Source organism: Rhinatrema bivittatum, chromosome 1, assembly GCF_901001135.1.
Source record: "Rhinatrema bivittatum chromosome 1, aRhiBiv1.1, whole genome shotgun sequence".
In the NCBI taxonomy this organism is placed as follows: Eukaryota; Metazoa; Chordata; class Amphibia; order Gymnophiona; family Rhinatrematidae; genus Rhinatrema; species Rhinatrema bivittatum.
Genome location: NC_042615.1, coordinates 839,203,500 through 839,222,255, shown reverse-complemented (window position 1 = coordinate 839,222,255; position 18,756 = coordinate 839,203,500). Strand labels below are relative to the sequence as shown.

General features: G+C 46.6%; 1 protein-coding gene across 2 annotated transcripts in view; it reads left to right on the top strand.

Moving 5' to 3' along the window:
• The first annotated feature begins 5,435 nt into the window (after positions 1 to 5,435).
• Positions 5,436 to 18,756, top strand: part of LOC115079764 (NACHT, LRR and PYD domains-containing protein 3-like) — a 150,489-nt gene continuing 137,168 nt past the window's right edge. Inside the window, exon 1 of one of the 2 annotated variants that reach the window (XM_029583613.1) lies at positions 5,436 to 5,892. The gene's annotated coding sequence lies outside the window, so the exon portion shown is untranslated. The remainder of the gene's footprint in view (positions 5,893 to 18,756) is intronic. The other variant, XM_029583605.1, reaches the window with a different exon arrangement.

Genomic DNA, 18,756 nt, shown 5'->3' with positions numbered 1-18,756 from the left:
AGTCTGTCTCATCTACAGCTCTGCTGCACTGGGAATCTGCAACCAGAACTCCCTATACTATCTCAGTGAGATGGGTCTCCTCTGCCTCTGGATCACCTCACTACTGCCACCTCTGCTGGTACATCTCAGCTGCATAATAAAAGACAATATCTGTGTCTGCGTGTCTTGAGTCTAGCCTAGTACTGTGGCCCCCTCACGGGGCTCCTCCCCTTGGGCGTGGTCATCTCCACAGTACCAAAGAATCCACTCAAACAGCTCAAAACCCTAAGTAAGGGGTGACTTGTACAGTGCAGCAGATGCTACCATAAGCTTGCTGGGCAGACTGGATGGACCATTTAGTCCTTTTCTGCCATCATTTTCTATGTTTCTATACCGGTTCTGGAGACCATTTTCAAAGGTGATGAGTCAGATGAACTAAACCAAATCACTGTGGACCTGGAAGATGTAGAAGACCAGACTGAGAAACTAAAGAGTAGCAAATCACCTGGACTGGATGGTATACACCCCACATATTATGCTGGTGGACCACTGGACCAAGAGGGAGTTGACGATACCTGTGAGGAGGAGTCCCACAGGCCCTCACCATCAGAAGGCGAGGCTGGAGAGGAGCAGAGACCCTGCTGGAGCTTCACCACTACCAGCCCACATTCTCCTTAGGTTGAGCCCTCAGGTGCCAGGCCTGGCTGGACTTACGCAGGGTCTCTGAGCATCCAGAGGAGTGGAGCAGCAGGCCAGCATAGGAACAGGAGCCAGGGCCCAAGAGAAGGTCCACGTAAGGACTGCTACAGGAGGTGGGCTGAATAGCAAAGTCCAAGCAAGGGTCAAGGCAGGCGGCATATGTTGTCGTCGGTGTCCAGGCAAGGGTCGAGGCAGGTGGCATATCTCATAGTCGGTGTCCAGGCAAGGGTCGAGGCAGGCGGCATATCTCATAGTCGGTGTCCAGGCAAGGGTCGAGGCAGGTAGAATATCTCATAGTCGGTGTCCAGGCAAGGGTCGAGGCAGGCGGCATATGTTGTAGTCGGTGTCCAGGCAAGGGTCGAGGCAGGTGGCATATCTCATAGTCGGTGTCCAGCCAAGGGTCGAGGCAGGTGGCATATCTCATAGTCGGTGTCCAGCCAAGGGTCGAGGCAGGTGGCGTATGTTGTAGTCGGTGTCCAGGCAAGGGTCGAGGCAGGCGGCATATCTCATAGTCGGTGTCCAGGCAAGGGTCGAGGCAGGTAGAATATCTCATAGTCGGTGTCCAGGCAAGGGTCGAGGCAGGTAGAATATCTCATAGTCGGTGTCCAGGCAAGGGTCGAGGCAGGCGGCATATGTTGTAGTCGGTGTCCAGGCAAGGGTCGAGGCAGGTGGCATATCTCATAGTCGGTGTCCAGGCAAGGGTTGAGGCAGGTAGAATATCTCATAGTCTGTGTCCAGGCAAGGGTCGAGGCAGGCGGCATATGTTGTAGTCGGTGTCCAGGCAAGGGTCGAGGCAGGTGGCATATCTCATAGTCGGTGTCCAGCCAAGGGTCGAGGCAGGTGGCATATCTCATAGTCGGTGTCCAGCCAAGGGTCGAGGCAGGTGGCGTATGTTGTAGTCGGTGTCCAGGCAAGGGTCGAGGCAGGCGGCGTATGTTGTAGTCGGTGTCCAGGCAAGGGTCGAGGCAGGCGGCGTATGTTGTAGTCGGTGTCCAGGCAAGGGTCGAGGCAGGCGGCTTATGTTGTAGTCGGTGTCCAGGCAAGGGTCGAGGCAGGCGGCGTATGTTGTAGTCGGTGTCCAGCCAAGGGTCGAGGCAGGCGGCGTATGTTGTCGTCGGTGTCCAGGCAAGGGTCAAGACAGGTGGCATATGTTGTAGTCGGTGTCCAGGCAAGGGTCGAGGAAGGTGGCATATCTCGTAGTCTGTGTCCAGGCAAGGATCGAGGCAGGTAGAATATCTCATAGTCGGTGTCCAGGCAAGGGTCGAGGCAGGTAGAATATCTCATAGTCGGTGTCCAGGCAAGGGTCGAGGCAGGTGGCGTATCTCATAGTTGGTGTCCAGGCAAGGGTCGAGGCAGGCGGCATATCTCATAGTCGGTGTCCAGGCAAGGGTCGAGGAGCAAGGAGGAACTTAGCGCAGCCCTTCAGGAGTGAGGATACTTGTTGCAAGACTCTGAGTGCAAGCAAGGGCTATCCTTAGCCCCAGAGCAGTGACCTGACTGCCCTTTCCTGCCGTTGTTAGAGGGAGGTGCACAAGTGCAGCCAGCGAGTGTACATTGTAAACACTTGTGGTTCCTGCTGGCTTAAAATTAATGGTTGGCGTTATCTATATATTGAATACTTTGCTCCCACACATCCTCCTATTTTTGATATTCATTTGCATGTCTGTGGTTTACGCCACATCTTCCATTTACAATAGGCCAAATACCGAATGGGCTCCTAGTTGCACGATATGAAAACATGCAAATTGATGCAAAAGAAGGGGGGGAGGGGAGAAACATCGCCCTGGGTTCTCAAGTGTCCAGTCGTGATCTGTGGAAAGGTTGGCAACCCCACTTCCAGTTGAACATAAGAACATAAGAAATTGCCATACTGGGTCAGACCAAGGGTCCATCAAGCCCAGCATCCTGTTTCCAACAGTGGCCAATCCAGGCCATAAGAACCTGGCAAGTACCCAAAAACTAAGTCTATTCCATGTAACCATTGCTAATGGCAGTGGCTATTCTCTAAGTGAACTTAATAGCAGGTAATGGACTTCTCCTCCAAGAACTTATCCAATCCTTTTTTAAACACAGCTATACTAACTGCACTAACCACATCCTCTGGCAACAAATTCCAGAGTTTAATTGTGCGTTGAGTAAAAAAGAACTTTCTCCGATTAGTTTTAAATGTGCCCCATGCTAAACCATATAAGTTATGTAAACCGATGTGATGTCCCCAACCAATGTCGCTCTATAAAAATGTTTAAAATAAATAAATAAGTTATGCGGGCACCTCGGTTAAGTTTGGTCATTACATTCAGGACGATACAGTAAAAGTCGCGGGCGCACTCTCCTGTGCGCACGATTTAATATTGGCCCGCATGCAAATGAGGGCCTGCGGTAAAAGGAGGCGCTAAGGACACTAGCGCGTCCCTAGCGCCTCCTTTTGGACCGGAGCGACGGCTGTCAGCGGGTTTGACAGCCGATGCTCAATTTTGCCAGCATCTGTTCTCGAGCCTGCTGACAGCCACGGGGTCGGAAACCGAACGCTGGCAAAATTGAGTGTCCAGTTTTCAACCCGCGAGCCGCGGGCCTATTTCAAAATTTTTTTTTTTTTTTTTACTTTTTTTAACTTTTGGGTCCTCCGACTTAATATCGCCATGATATTAAGTCGGAGGCTGTACAGAAAAGCAGTTTTTACTGCTTTCCTGTGCACTTCCTCGGTGCCGAGACAAATTAACGCCAACCTTTGGGTCGGTGCTAATTTTTGAAAGTAAAATGTGTGGCTTGGCTGCACATTTTACTCACTGAATCACGCGGGAATAACTAATAGGGCCATCAATATGCATTTGCATGTTGCGGGCGCTATTAGTTTTGGGGGAGTTGTATGCGTGTTTTCGACGCACTATTACCCCTTACTGAATTAGAGGTAAAGTATTGAAAACGCGCGTCCAAACGCGGGCTGGAGTGCACTCTGTACTGTATGGGCCTGATTGTTAGGTTACTTTCCTTAGGTTCCCAGGAGTGTCCTGAACCATCCCAGTGAATGCAATGAGAGTAAATCCAAAACTGGTTCTGACTCTCCCTGAGAGCCTGGAGCCATCTGTACAGAGAGCATCACAGACTCCTGGACCTGGGTCTGACCGGGGGCTCTGGCTTTGCTGCAGCAGATTGCAGATGGGGGGGGGGGGGTGTATTTTATTGTGCTGGTCTGAGTCACTAATGCTTGAGCAGTTCTAAAAACTGAAGTGCAAAGGAGAAGGAAGGGCAGAGCCGATTTCGGAGAAGTCACGTGGTGGCCGCGGAGCAGGGAGGGAGGGAGAGAGGCTCTGGCTCCTGTTGCACTGATCAGACAGGAACTGAGGCGGAGAAAAGCTCCCACAGCTCGGAAACCTCCCTCCTCTTTCTTCCTCTCTTGTAGCCGGGACTCTGACTCGCTTTCACAGGACTCCCATCCCCCGCTAGCTGGTGCTCTGGGGCTCTTTTAGGAGGGGCTCTGGGGCTCTTTTAGGAGGGGCTCTGGGGCTCTTTTACGAGGGACTCTGGGTCTCTTTTTACTGGATGCTGATTCCCCCTGGCTGAGGCTCAGGCTCTGCGTTTCTCTTTGCCTGGGCTCTGCTTTTCATTAAGCTGGTGCTCTGGGGCTCTTTTAGGAGGGGCTCTTGGTCTCTTTTAGGAGGGGCTCTGGTGCTCTGGGGCTCTTTTAGGAGGGGCTCTGGGTCTCTTTTAGGAGGGGCTCTGGTGCTCTGGGGCTCTTTTAGGAGGGGCTCTGGGTCTCTTTTAGGAGGGGCTCTGGTGCTCTGGGGCTCTTTTAGGAGGGGCTCTGGGTCTCTTTTAGGAGGGGCTCTTGGTCTCTTTTAGGAGGGGCTCTGGGTCTCTTTTAGGAGGGGCTCTGGGGCTCTTTTAGGAGGGGCTCTTGGTCTCTTTTAGGAGGGGCTCTGGTGCTCTGGGGCTCTTTTAGGAGGGGCTCTGGGTCTCTTTTAGGAGGGGCTCTGGTGCTCTGGGGCTCTTTTAGGAGGGGCTCTTGGTCTCTTTTAGGAGGGGCTCTGGTGCTCTGGGGCTCTTTTAGGAGGGGCTCTGGGTCTCTTTTAGGAGGGGCTCTGGGGCTCTTTTAGGAGGGGCTCTGGTGCTCTGGGGCTCTCTTTACTGGATGCTGATTCCCCCTGGCTGAGGCTCAGGCTCAGGCTCTGCGTTTCTCTTTGCCTGGGCTCTGCTTTTCATTAAGCTGGTGCTCTGGGGCTCTTTTAGGAGGGGCTCTTGGTCTCTTTTAGGAGGGGCTCTGGTGCTCTGGGGCTCTTTTAGGAGGGGCTCTGGGTCTCTTTTAGGAGGGGCTCTGGTGCTCTGGGGCTCTTTTAGGAGGGGCTCTTGGTCTCTTTTAGGAGGGGCTCTGGTGCTCTGGGGCTCTTTTAGGAGGGGCTCTGGGTCTCTTTTAGGAGGGGCTCTGGTGCTCTGGGGCTCTTTTAGGAGGGGCTCTTGGTCTCTTTTAGGAGGGGCTCTGGTGCTCTGGGGCTCTTTTAGGAGGGGCTCTGGGTCTCTTTTAGGAGGGGCTCTGGGTCTCTTTTAGGAAGGGCTCTGGGGCTCTTTTAGGAGGGGCTCTGGTGCTCTGGGGCTCTTTTAGGAGGGGCTCTGGGTCTCTCTTTACTGGATGCTGATTCCTCCGGGCTCAGGCTCAGGCTCTGATTCCCCTCAGCTGGTGCTCTGGGGCTCTTTTAGGAGGGGCTCTGGGGCTCTTTTAGGAGGGGCTCTGGTGCTCTGGGTCTCTTAGCAGGGGCTCTGGGTCTCTTTTAGGAGGGGCTCTGGGTCTCTTTTAGGAGGGGCTCTGGGGCTCTTTTAGGAGGGGCTCTGGGGCTCTTTTAGGAGGGGCTCTGGGTCTCTTTTAGGAAGGGCTCTGGGGCTCTTTTAGGAGCGGCTCTGGTGCTCTGGGGCTCTTTTAGGAGGGGCTCTGGGTGTCTTTTAGGAGCGGCTCTGGGTCTCTTTTAGGAAGGGCTCTGGGGCTCTTTTAGGAGGGGCTCTGGTGCTCTGGGGCTCTTTTAGGAGGGGCTCTGGGGCTCTCTTTACTGGATGCTGATTCCCCGGGGCTGAGGCTCAGGCTCTGATTCCCCTCAGCTGGGGCTCTGGGGCTTTTGATCTCCTGTATCCGGGGCTCTGTGAGCAGCGGGTAAGGCAGGATTGCTTCTCCTCTCAGGATGTGGATTATGAATGGATAAGTGACTCCCTTCATCCGAAGGACACATGGTGAGTGCGCTCAAGTTTACCTTCCACTTCTTACTCGCTGTCAGGCTGATACAGTACGGTGCTCTCCGGCGGCGCGCACTGCTAACCCGCGATTGGATGCGCGTTTTCCATGCGCTAGCTTTACCCCTTATTCAGTAAGGAGCAATAGCGCGTCGAAAACTAATAGCGCCCGCAACATGCAAATGCATATTGATGACCCTATTAGTTATGCGCGTGGGATACGGAAAGCAAAATGTGCAGTCAAGCCGCACATTTTACTTTCAGAAATTAGCGCCTGCCCAAAGGTAAACGTTAATTTCTCTGGGCATCGGGGAAGTGCACAGAAAAGCAATTTTTACTTACTGAATCGCGTGGGAATAACTAACAGGGCCATCAACGTGCGTTAAGTCGGCGACTCGCGGGTTGAAAATCAGACGCTCAATTTTGCTGGCGTCTGGTTCCCGAATCCGTGGCTGTCAGCGGGTTTCAGAACCGACGCCGGCAAAATTGAGCGTCGACCGTTAAACCCGCTGACACCGCCGCTCCTGTCAAAAAAAGAGGCGCTAGGGACGCGCTGGTGTCCCTAGCGCCTCTTTTTGCCGCGGGCCCTCATTTGAATACAGAATCGCGTGCACTTTTACTGTTTCGGGCCATTAGTAAATGTGAAGGGATCCTCTGTTCACCCAGGCCGGGGTCAGAAGTGCCTCCTAGGGCAGTGGTGATCAGGGGGCAGAAGTCAGCAGGGAGCCCCCCCGCGTGCTCCCCGCACGCCCCCCGCACGCCCTCGCGCTCCCCGCACGCCCTCACGCTCCCCGCACGCCCTCACGCTCCCCGCACTCCCTCACGCTCCCCGCACGCGCTCACGGTCCCTGCAGCCTCGCTGCTGTGCGCCAGTCTCTCTCTGCTAAGAGTGGTTAGAGAGGATGAGAGAACTGCACCCCTGCTAAGTTGTTCTGCTCATCCTCTGGGGTGTCACGAATTCTCAAGTGCTAAAATGGGGTGGCACTGGTTAAAGGATTGGGAAGCTCTCTTCTCATGCCTCCTGATTCCTTCCCTGCTCTCTCACTATTTATTTATTTAAAAATGTTTATATACCGCTTTTACAATATAGATTAATCAAAACGGTTTACTTTCATAATAGTAAAATACAATAATCATAATCAATACAAGAAAATACATAATCAATATGGTATAAAACAACTAATTTAACAAAGCATAAGAAAAATAAAAAACTACTAAAAAAAAAGCCTTTCCAGATACCAAATGAACCCACTCTCAACTCAAGCAACTAAGAACTCCCGTCAGGGTAATCAACAACCTTTGACAACTCAATAATGTTCGTTCTTTCTTAATTTGGCAGGTTTTATTTACCTTGGTTATTCTTTTGTTATCTCATTGTTAATCTCTCTTTTGCCTTCTCTACATTCCAAGTTGCATTTTATCCCTGTTTTATTGTAACTGCTACCTTATTCTTCTATCACATGTTAATGTTTTAAGTTATTAAGTATTTATTCTTTTGTCACACCTTGTTATTTGTAAACCGGCATGATGCGACTCCCATCGCGAATGCCGGTATATAAGAAATTTAAATAAATAAATAAACAAATAAATAAAAACAAATATTTAATTTAATCTAAATATTCAAGCACCCGACAGCGTAAAAGTAAGTCGCTTTTGGAAGGGGGATTCAGAGGATAATGAGAAATATGGATTTAAGTTTGTTCTGATACTGGAATCTTAAAGACAATTTTATGTTCTTATGTTCTTATGTTTTAAAGATTTCTTGAATTGTTGTGAATTTGGTATTTGAAGAAAGTTAGGCAGATAATTCCAGATGGATGGGCCAGGAACAGAGAAGGCTCTTTTTCCTGTAGTGTCCGGACTGAAGGAATATGCAGCAAGTTTTTAGATAAATGTTTTAAATGTTGTGTCGGTTTACAAATTTGTAAAATGGAGCATAACCAAGCTGAGGATGGATTGTATGTAAGTGAGTGGATTATGGTCAATGTTTTATATTGAATTCTACATTTTATGGGAAGCCAGTGAAAGGAACAGTTATATGGTTCATTAAAGAGGTACCAGATAGTATACGGGCAGCAGCATTCGGAGCTAATTGCAGAGGATGAATGTCAGAATCAGTGCGTCACAATTATCAAGACCTGAAAACACGAGAGATTGAAGGACTGCACGAAAATCTTGATATAACAGGGGACGAAGTCGCTTTAACATGTAATTTGTAAAATGATTTTTTTGTTACTGCAGAGATGAGTTGTGTCATTGACAAATCAGAGTTTAGCAATATTCCCAGGTTGGAAGCTTGTTTTACAATAGGGATGGATAAACCATTTATTGAAAAATGAGCTTTTCTCTTGTACATGTTCATTAAGTTGAAGCTGGTTTTATCTGAAAACGTCATTGCTGCAATACAGCAGCGCAAGCACAGAGGTCTCCCAGCATTAGGGAGTCTCAGAGGGACCGAAGCAATATGCTGCGCTGAGCTGAGTGCACTCAACGTTGAGTTGGACGCGGGTAGAATAGGCGCTAATCAATCCCCTAATGCAATAGGGGGATTAGCGCCTATTCAATGAGCGTCTAACATGGAGTGAATGCAATAGCGCTGATGTGAATGAGGCTATTAGTCATTCACTCCTGATGCAAAAAGAAAAATGTGCATCTCAGACGCACATTTAACTGTCATCTATTAACGCCTGCCAGGAGCAGACATTAATAGATGTGCATCGAAAAAAGAATAAAAAGAAAAGAAAGAAAAAAAAATTGACGATCGGGCCCATCACAAAAACCAGCGCCAAGTTTAATGGCGTCTGTTTTTGTTACCGGTGGAGAGCCACGAAAACCAACGCTGATAAACACTGCGTTGCTTTTTAAAACCAGATTGAATGGCCCCAGATTGAAATCGAGAGAGGATTGCAAGCATGTCAACACCCCCAATCCCCTCCTCAAGGCCCAAGACTAGAATATGTGAAGGGACTTCTCCTCCAAAACCATGCCTTTGCCTGATAGGATAGCGCCAGAACAAGGGCAGATGCCTTGCAGTGGCGTGCTGGCATGCAAAGACCAAAAGCCACTACTGCGGAGATTTTTAAAGGGCCGATTCATGCAGCTGTACCTGCGAGGTCACTTGGCTCCAGGTTGAAAGGGAGTTTGTGTTTGCTGTGTGCAAACACCGTCCCTGGCGCTGGAATAAATAAAAACATAAGAAAATGCCATACTGGGTCAGACCAAGGGTCCATCAAGCCCAGCATCCTGTTTCCAACAGTGGCCAATTTAGGCCTTAAGAACCTGGCAAGTACCCAAAAAATAAGTCTATTCCATGTTACCATTGCTAATGGCAGTGGCTATTCTCTAAGTGAACTTAATAGCAGGTAATGGACTTCTCCTCCAAGAACTTATCCAATCCTTTTTTAAACACAGCTATACTAACTGCACTAACCACATTCTCTGGCAACAAATTCCAGAGTTTAATTGTGCGTTGAGTAAAAAAGAACTTTCTCCGATTAGTTTTAAATGTGCCCCATGCTAACTTCATGGAGTGCCCCCTAGTCTTTCTATTATCCGAAAGAGTAAATAACCGATTCACATCTACCCGTTCTAGACCTCTCATGATTTTAAACATCTCTATCATATCCCCCCTCAGTCGTCTCTTCTCCAAGCTGAAAAGTCCTAACCTCTTTAGTCTTTCCTCACAGGGGAGCTGTTCCATTCCCCTTATCATTTTGGTTGCCCCTTCTCTGTACCTTCTCCATCGCAACTATATCTTTTTTGAGATGCGGCGACCAGAATTATTTATTTATTTATTTTGAACTTTTATATACCGACATTCATGTGGAAAATTACATAACATATCGGTTTACAGTGAAACAGAATATTGCAAAAAGCATTACATAGAACAGGGGTTACATTGAACTGGGAACCAGAGGATAGAACTAGGTTAAATATAATTAGAAGTTGTTAACATGTGAACCAAGTCGGGAGCGGAACATAGATTAAACAAATCTAACACAATAAATTAAATGAGTGAATATACAATAATAAGCCTATATAAGATAGTAAGTCCAGTCCAGATAAGAGAGGAGAACGTTTGACCTTTAGTGAGGGAGATCGTACTTCCATAATTGTGTAAACAGATTCATTTAGAGAGCCGGGATAGATCATTCCTGAGTGAGAGAAAGGTTCATCCAATTAGGGAAAAGCTTGTTTGAATACCCAGGTTTGTTTTTTTTTGAAAGTTAGTGGGCATGGTTCTTGCCGGAGATCTGGGAGAAGAGCATTCCAGTGTGAGGGCCCAGCGGTGGATAGGGCGCGTTTCCTTAAGGTGGTCTTTACTGGGGGGGGGTGCGTAAAGAGTGCCTTTGTAGGCAGATCTGACAGGTCTGGAGGACTCGTGGAGACGAAGAGGTAAGTTAAGATCAAGAGGTGTTAGATTGTGTGTGGCTTTGTGAATTATCGTAAGGACTTTGTAGAGAATTCTGAATCTGATGGGTAGCCAATGCAGGATACGAAGTATGGGCGTAATGGTCAGGATCCTAGCGGCGGAGTTCTGTACCATCTGCAGGGGTCTGATTGTGTTTGCTGGGAGACCTAGAAGGAACGAATTGCAGTAGTCTATTTTTGAAAAAATGATGGATTGAAGCACCGTGCGTTAGTCATGAAAGTGGAGGAGGGGTCTCAGCTTTTTCAGGACTTGTAATTTGAAGACATGGTCCTTTGTGGTAGTATTGACAAATTTTTTTAGGTTGAACTGATTATTCAGAATAATGCCAAGGTGTCTCACATGGGGGGAGATATTTAATTGAGAAGTGATTGGTATGTTGGATGGTCCATTATTGTCGTCTTGGGAGATAAGGATCTCAGTCTGGTGTTAAGGACTAGGTTGAGGCTAGTAGAAGGTGGTTGATTGATTGGAGGCAATTATTCCAGAAGCTGAGGGTTTTGTGGAGGGAGTCCTTGATAGGGATGCATACCTGCACGTCGATGTAGTGGGTTAGCTTAAGATTTGCAAGAAGCTGACAGAGCGGGAGAAGGTAAATGTTGAAGAGAGTTGGAGAGAGAGATGAACCTTGGGGGACTCCCAGGGTGCAGCTGATGGGGTGGGATTCTTTGTTGTTAATTTTGACCTTAAAGAATCCATTACTAAGGAATTACTTGAACCATCTGTGTGCAGTACCAGTAATGCCTATGTCCGTGAGACAATCTAATAGTATTGAGTGGTTCACTGTGTCGAAGGCTGCGGATACATCTAGAAGAGCGAGAAGGTAAGGTTGTCTTTTTTCTAGGCTAAGGATGATAGAGTCTGAGAGTGAGATTAAGAGGGATTCCGTATTTAATGATTTGCGGAAACTGAACTGTGCTGGGGCTAGTATCTTGTGAAAGTCCAGGTATTCTGAGAGTTGCTTTTGATGGTTTTTTCCAGTAGTTTGGCAATAAACGGAAAGGTAGCTATCAGACGGAAAATGGCGGGATCAGCTGGTGACAAGTTCGGTTTTTTTTAACAGCGGTTTGAGAATAGTGAGCTTTAGAGCGTCTGGTACTAGACCTTGTGCAAGAGAGCAATTTATGATTTCAGAAATAGGCTTAGCAATGGTTTTTGGGATGGAGATGAGAAGATTTGACGGTATTGGGCCCGATGGATGAGAGGATGGCTTGAGCTTGAGCATGATTTCTATCTCCAATGAAGACGAGGGCTCAAATGATTCGAGTCTGGATTTTTGCTGAATTGTAGTGTTGTAAGGGGGATGTGGTTGGTTATTGTTGGAAATAAGCAGCGCTACCAAGTTAGTGATTTTTTTTTTCAAAGTACGTAGCTAATTCTGTAGCTTTGGTTAAAGCTTGGTCATCGGGAATAGTTGGTGGGGAAGTTTTTGTAAGAGATGAGACATACGAGAACAGGGCTTTAGAATCAAAGATGAAGTGATGAATTTTTTGGGCGAAGAAATCTCTTTTTGTTCGGAGGGTCGTGTTCCTGTAACGGTGCATGGTATCTTTGTAGGCAGCCTGCATCGTTGTGGAAGGGTTTTTCCCCCATCTGTGTTCTTTGCTTCTTAATTCTTGTTTGAGGGATTTCAATTCTGATGTGAACCAAAGTTTTCTGTTATCAGTGTTCGGGTGTAATACTTTGGTAGTTGTAGGGCAGGTTAGATCTGCTACTTTATTGGTTATCTTGAATCATGAAGTGGTGGCCACATCTGCATCTGAGAGATCAAGATGATTTAATTCTTTGGAGAGGTGGGAGCTGAGGTTGTCCAAGGTGCATGGTTTCCTGAATTGGACTTGGGAGATGGTTGGGGTGTGGTTTTGGTGATATCTAGGGCCGTAGTGATCAACCGGTGGTCTGACCAAGGGACTGGTGTGCAAATAGGCTTGAAAGAGAAAGTAAGGCCTTCGTTTAAGAATATTAGGTTTTTGTTTTGTTTTTTAAAAATTTATTAATCGCTTAACACAATTGGCCTAAGCGATGTACATAATTACACACACAAAATTAAATTAAAAGTTTCACAGAAACTGAACTCAACAAAAATTTAAACCAACAAATATTATAAACAATAAAAATCATCAAAAATAAAGTCAACAAGCAAACCATTGTCACATTTGTATATGAAGTCAGATGACATTAGCTTCATTACAGTACATCTCAAGTACATTATTAAGAAAAAAATCTTAGTCAGATAACATTAACTTCGTTACATTACATCTCAAAAGCACGGGTGAGAAGAAAATCTTTGTAAGATGTTTTAAATTTCTTAAGATCATCCAGAGATCTTAAATCCAGAGGAATCAAATTCCATTGGGAGGGCGCCACAACTGTGTCCTGCTTTGTGAGTGGAGCTGTTTATGATTTGAAACCCAAGTAACTGAGAGAGGAGAGTAAGGTTTCGCAGTTGGAGGATTGAGGAGATGCGTCAACGTGTAGGTTGAAGTCTTCCAATATTATAGCTGGGGCATCGGAGTTAATATGTTTGACGATGCGTTCAATTAGTGGGGAAGGGTCTGATTCTAGGAGCCCCGGGGTGGGGGTGGGGGCATAAATTAGACATATTTGAAGCTGGGTAGATGTGAAGACTGCGAATTCAAGATTTGCAGCTGATTCTGTGTGTTGGAGGGTAAAGCTTAGATCTTTTTTTGCCACTAGGAGTAGGCCGCCGCCTCTTTTTTTGGGTCTTTTTTTGAGTCTAGGGATTGAAAAATGTCATACATCTGAGTGGGAAGTTGGTTGGTTAGCACTGTGTCAGTGGGTTTCATCCATGTTTCTGTGATTGCACATATGTCGGGTTTGGCATCCAATAGATAGTCGTTGATAATGTGGAGTTTTTTCGTGAGAGATTGGGCATTAAAAAAGGTTAGTGAGAACAGAGAGAGGCCCAGTAGTTGTGTGAGGGGAGAGATCATGATAGGGATCAGCCTCTTGAGTTGAATGTTAGGAAAGCTAGTGGGTTTGGTGTTTCTGAAGTGGTGGCTAATGATGGGGATTGGGAAGGTACGCATCTTGGCTGGTGGAGATAGGTGGGTGGGAAGGTAGTATGCGACCAGGTTATGTCCTGTAGGCAATGTGAGTGTATGAAGCAGGCTTTGACATAGATCAGGATGAGCATTGTAGGATCTGTCCCAGAGACAAACTGACTAACTGCAGCTGCACAACGGTGCTGCACAAAGGGGCGCACAAAAGGGCAGGCCCCTTTGTTGCGAGCCTTTGGCGCGCGGCGCCTGGAGGAGCGTGTAGAAATTTAAATCCCCTTGCGTCGCCGACTGATTTGCTGTGAAGTGCTCCCTGCCCTGGATTGGATGCGGTTTGAGAAGAGGAGGGGAGAGCGGGACGGAGGAATGGAGTGTGGAGAACGGCCTTGTGGACGACGGGGGAGACGTCGGGGGTAAGAGAGGTTAGGAGGGCCTAACAGTATTCAAAGTACACAGTATTCAAGGTGCGGTCTCACCATGGAGCGATACAGAGGCATTATGACATTTTCTGTTTTATTCACCATTCCCAACATTCTGTTTGCTTTTTTGACTGCCGCAGCACACCGAACCGACGATTTCTTGGGTTGTAGCACCTAATATGGAACCCAACATTGTGTAACTATAGCATGGGTTATTTTTCCCTATATGCATCACCTTGCACTTATCCACATTAAATTTCATCTGCCATTTGGATGCCCAATTTTCCAGTCTCACAAGGTCTTCCTGCAATTTATCACAATCTGCTTGTGATTTAACTACTCTGAACAATTTTGTATCATCTGCAAATTTGATTACCTCACTCGTCGTATTTCTTTCCAGATCACTTATAAATATATTGAAAAGTAAGGGTCCCAATACAGATCCCTGAGGCACTCCACTGCCCACTCCCTTCCACTGAGAAAATTGTCCATTTAATCCTACTCTCTGTTTCCTGTCTTTTAATCAGTTTGTAATCCACGAAAGGACATCGCCTCCTATCCCATGACTGTTTACTTTTCCTAGAAGCCTCTCATGAGGAACTTTGTCAAACACCTTCTGAAAATCCAAATACACTACATCTACCGGTTCACCTTTATCCACATGTTTATTAACTCCTTCAAAAAAGTGAAGCAGATTTGTGAGGCAAGACTTGCCTTGGGTAAAGCCATGCTGACTTTGTTCCATTAAACCATGTCTTTCTATATGTTCTGTGATTTTGATGTTTAGAACACTTTCCACTATTTTTCCTGGCACTGACGTCAGGCTAACTGGTTTGTAGTTTCCTAGATCGCCCCTGGAGCCCTTTTTAAATATTGGGGTTACATTAACTATCCTCCAGTCTTCAGGTACAATGGATGATTTTAATGATAGGTTACAAATTTTTACTAATAGGTCTGAAATTCCATTTTTTAGTTCCTTCAGAACTCTGGGGTGTATACCATCCAGTCCAGGTGATTTACTACTCTTCAGTTTGTTAATCAGGCCTACCACATCTTCTAGGTTCACCGTGATTTGGTTCAGTCCATCTGAATCATTACCCATGAAAACCTTCTCTAGTACGGGTACCTCCCCAACATCCTCTTCAGTAAACACCGAAGCAAAGAAATCATTTAATCTTTCTGCGATGGCCTTATCTTCTCTAAGTGCCCCTTTAGCCTCTCGATCATCTAATGGTCCAACCGACTCCCTCATAGGCTTTCTGCTTCGGAAGTCACTCATTCTAGGCTGGAAGGCTGCATGTCCCATTCTTTTAAAACCAACGCTGGGTTTATCGGCATCGGTTTTCGTGACCAGCAAATGGCAGTCATGAAAACCGTTTGGGTTCACGTTAGCAAGGATGCGCTAGGGTCACAAGCAACCCTAGCGCATCCTTGCTAACGTGATCCCCTAATTTAAATATTGCATGGCGCCTGCTTTCTACACGCGTTTATTGCATCGACCCCTTAGTTCAGTCTCAAAGAGGACTTGCTCCATTATATTACATTGCAGTTTATTTGTCATTATCCTCCAAAGGGACCCAGGGTGGCTCACACCATGTCAGAATACATCATCACACTTAAATAAAATTGCCTATAAATATAGTATAATATGTGGCATATAATAAATACAATAGCATATTATACAAATCAAAATACAATAAATCTGTGTTTTTCCCTCCCCTCTACCTCTACTATCACAAGGAGGTCAGGAGCATTAACATTGACAAGTCACTCCAAACCTAACCATTACACCCAAAAGTACGCTAACCCTAATAGCTATCGGCCTTTGGAATGCTCTGACAGGATCAACCTACCCCGGCAGCAGGCTTCGAATTAATGGAGGATGGAGCTGTGCAGGAGCATCTCAGCAGGAGAAAGGGACCTCCCCATGGATCAGAGACCCTAACCCATTCAGACTCCACAGTAAAACCCCCTGCTTCCCTTTCACCTAATATGCCTCACTGTAACATAGTAACATAGTAATGAAAGCAGAAAAAGAACAAAATGGTCCATCCAGTCCTGCCAGCAAGCTTCCCAAGCGGCTGATGCAATACAGTGCGCTCAGCAATAGGGGGATTAGCGCCTATTTAACGTGCGTCCAAGGCGGAGTGAATGAGAGGCTATTGCTCATCACATGCAAATGCACGAGAAAGAGGCTATTGCTCATTAACTCCAATGCAAAAAAAATAAAAGTGCGTCTCAGATGCATATTTATCGCTCAGTTATTAACGCCTGCTCCACTGAAAAAAGTACAGAAAAACAGAAAAAAATGCTTTTCTGTATTTCTTCTTTAAAAGTTAAAAAAAAAAGAAAAAAAACCCCTCTGCCGGCCACTTTGAAGACTGAGGCCGATATGCTCGGCATCGGTTTTCATAACTGCAGTTCGCCGGTAACCACGGGTCGTGATAGTAAGGAGGCGCTAAGGTCGCGCAAGCTCCCCCCCCCCCTGAAGACACATTGCTCTCTAACCCCCTCACTCCAGCGCATTATTAAACCTTTCTCCTCCCACGTCCCTCCCCCTCTTCCAAGAACTTAATCCCTACCATGATCTTTCTCCTACCCACATCCCCCCTCCACTCACCCGCACAACACACATCTACATCCTCCCTCATATCAACCATAATATCATCCAGGCAATGAACCCACTGCAACCCCCATCAAACAAACCTCCAACCCCTGCATACAGAAGAACATACTACAAGAAACCCACCATTCACCCCAGAATGCTAATCCCATTTCCCCATAATCCAATTACTCAGCCTCTCCCTTTTCTCTCTCATATTATTCAACGCACAATACTACACAACATACTAACAGACCTCAGCCCAGATATATGCACCATCACAGAAACATGGCTCAAACAAACAGATGTAGTACTAACCAACCAACTCCCCATAAACATATACGACATCTCACCTGTCCCTAGAATCAAAAAAAGAGGTGGTGGCATCAAAGAAAGAGCACCACATTAAACTGATAACCACCCACTCGGCACCCAATTACGAAATTGCATACGTCAAATCCAACCAAATACAAATCTGCCTAGTATACACACCCCCCCCCCCAGGTATCCTAGAAGGCGACCCATCCACCCTCATAGAATTCATCACCGAAAACATCAACATTCACTCACCAGCCATCATCCTAGGCAACTTCAACCTTCATGTCGACACCTCCATTAACCCCCTCCTGCGAAGCGGTCCTCAACTCCCTCTCAGCCATATGATTCAAACAAATCGACTCCCCCACACACAAAGCAGGACACTCACTAAACCTCATTTTCATAAACACTCTCATACAAACCACAAAAACCCCTTCATATAACTCTGTTCCCTGGTCAGATCACTCCATAATTCACCAAAACTTTGCCATCCGCGCACCCACCTGCCCCTCCCCTAATCATATAACCAAAACGGAAGACCTGATTGAATCACTCCCGCCTGCACTTGACAACCTTGACCTAACCAACACTGAAACTGCCCTTGCCTCCTGGAACACCATCACACACAACATTGCCAACCAACGCTGCCCCCTCATCACCAAGGACATACATCCCCCTAAACATAATAAAAACCCCTGGTACTCTCCAGAACTAAAACCACTTAAAGAAAACCTTAGAAAAACCGAAAAACAATGGCGCATCTCATGCTCCCCCAGTCTCCTGACCACCCTACATAAATACAGAACAGCAATACTCACAACTAAACGCAACTACTACTCCAAAAAAATACACTATTTCTAATTCAACCCCAAAGTACTCTTCTCATACGTCACCAACCTCACTAAAATACTCCCACCAACCTCACCAGATGACGAATCTGAATCCAAATGCAACAAACTCACCCTGTTTTTCAAAGATAAACAGGCCTATTCAGTAAAAACACAGGAGAGCGGATGAACGCCCGCTCTCCCGCAGACGCTAGTGCATCCATAGCGCCTCCTTTTAGCCCGGAGCGGCGGCTGTCAGCGGGTTTGACAGCCAATGCTCAATTTTGCCGGTGTCTGTTCTTGAGCCCGCTGACGGCCACGGGCTCGGAAACCGGACGCCGGCAAAATTGAGCGTCCGGTTTTCGGCCCGACAGCCGGCGGCCCATTTTAAATTTTTTTTTTTTACTTTTTTTTTACCATACATAACATACAGTACAGTGCGCTCCGTTGGAGCGCACTGTACTGTATCGGCCTGAATGTCACCAAGATAATGTCCAAACAACCCCCCTCCACAACAAACACAATTACCTTACCCAAAATCCCAAATGCTATCCTCAATGAATTTGAAAGCATATCCTTCACAGAAACAGATTCACTCATCAGAAAAATCAACCCTGCAGCTCATCCAGCTGATTCAATCCCAATCAAACACTTAAAATCCATCCCCAGCCTCATAGCCAAACCCATTACCAACATCATCAACTCATCATTAGCAAAGGGACATGTGCCTGCCGACATTAAACAATCCCTGGTAAAACCTATCCTAAAAAAACCCCAGCTCAATCTCTATGAGCTTAACAACTTCAGATCCATATCCATCCTCCCATTCCTCGCAAAAATTCTAGAAAAAGTAGTAAACAATCAACGAACGGATCACCTAGAGAAACACAATATACTACACCCATCCCAATTCAGTTTCCACAAATTCTTCAGTATGGAAACTCTATTACCCTCCCTCACTGACTCCATCCTCAAAAGCCCAGACAAAGGACAACCCTTCCTTCTAGCTATGCTAGACATCTCAGCAGCCTTCGATACCATCAGTCACAATCTCCTCATCGACCGACTAATGGAAATTGGAATATCAGGCATTGCCCTGCAATGGTTCATCTCATACCTAGAGAACAAACAATACAAAGTTAAAATTGGTAAGACCGAATCCAAACCCATCAAACTATCCCAAGGTGTCCCACAAGGCTCCTCCCTTTCATCCACGCTTTTCAACATATACATTCTCCCCCTATGCAAA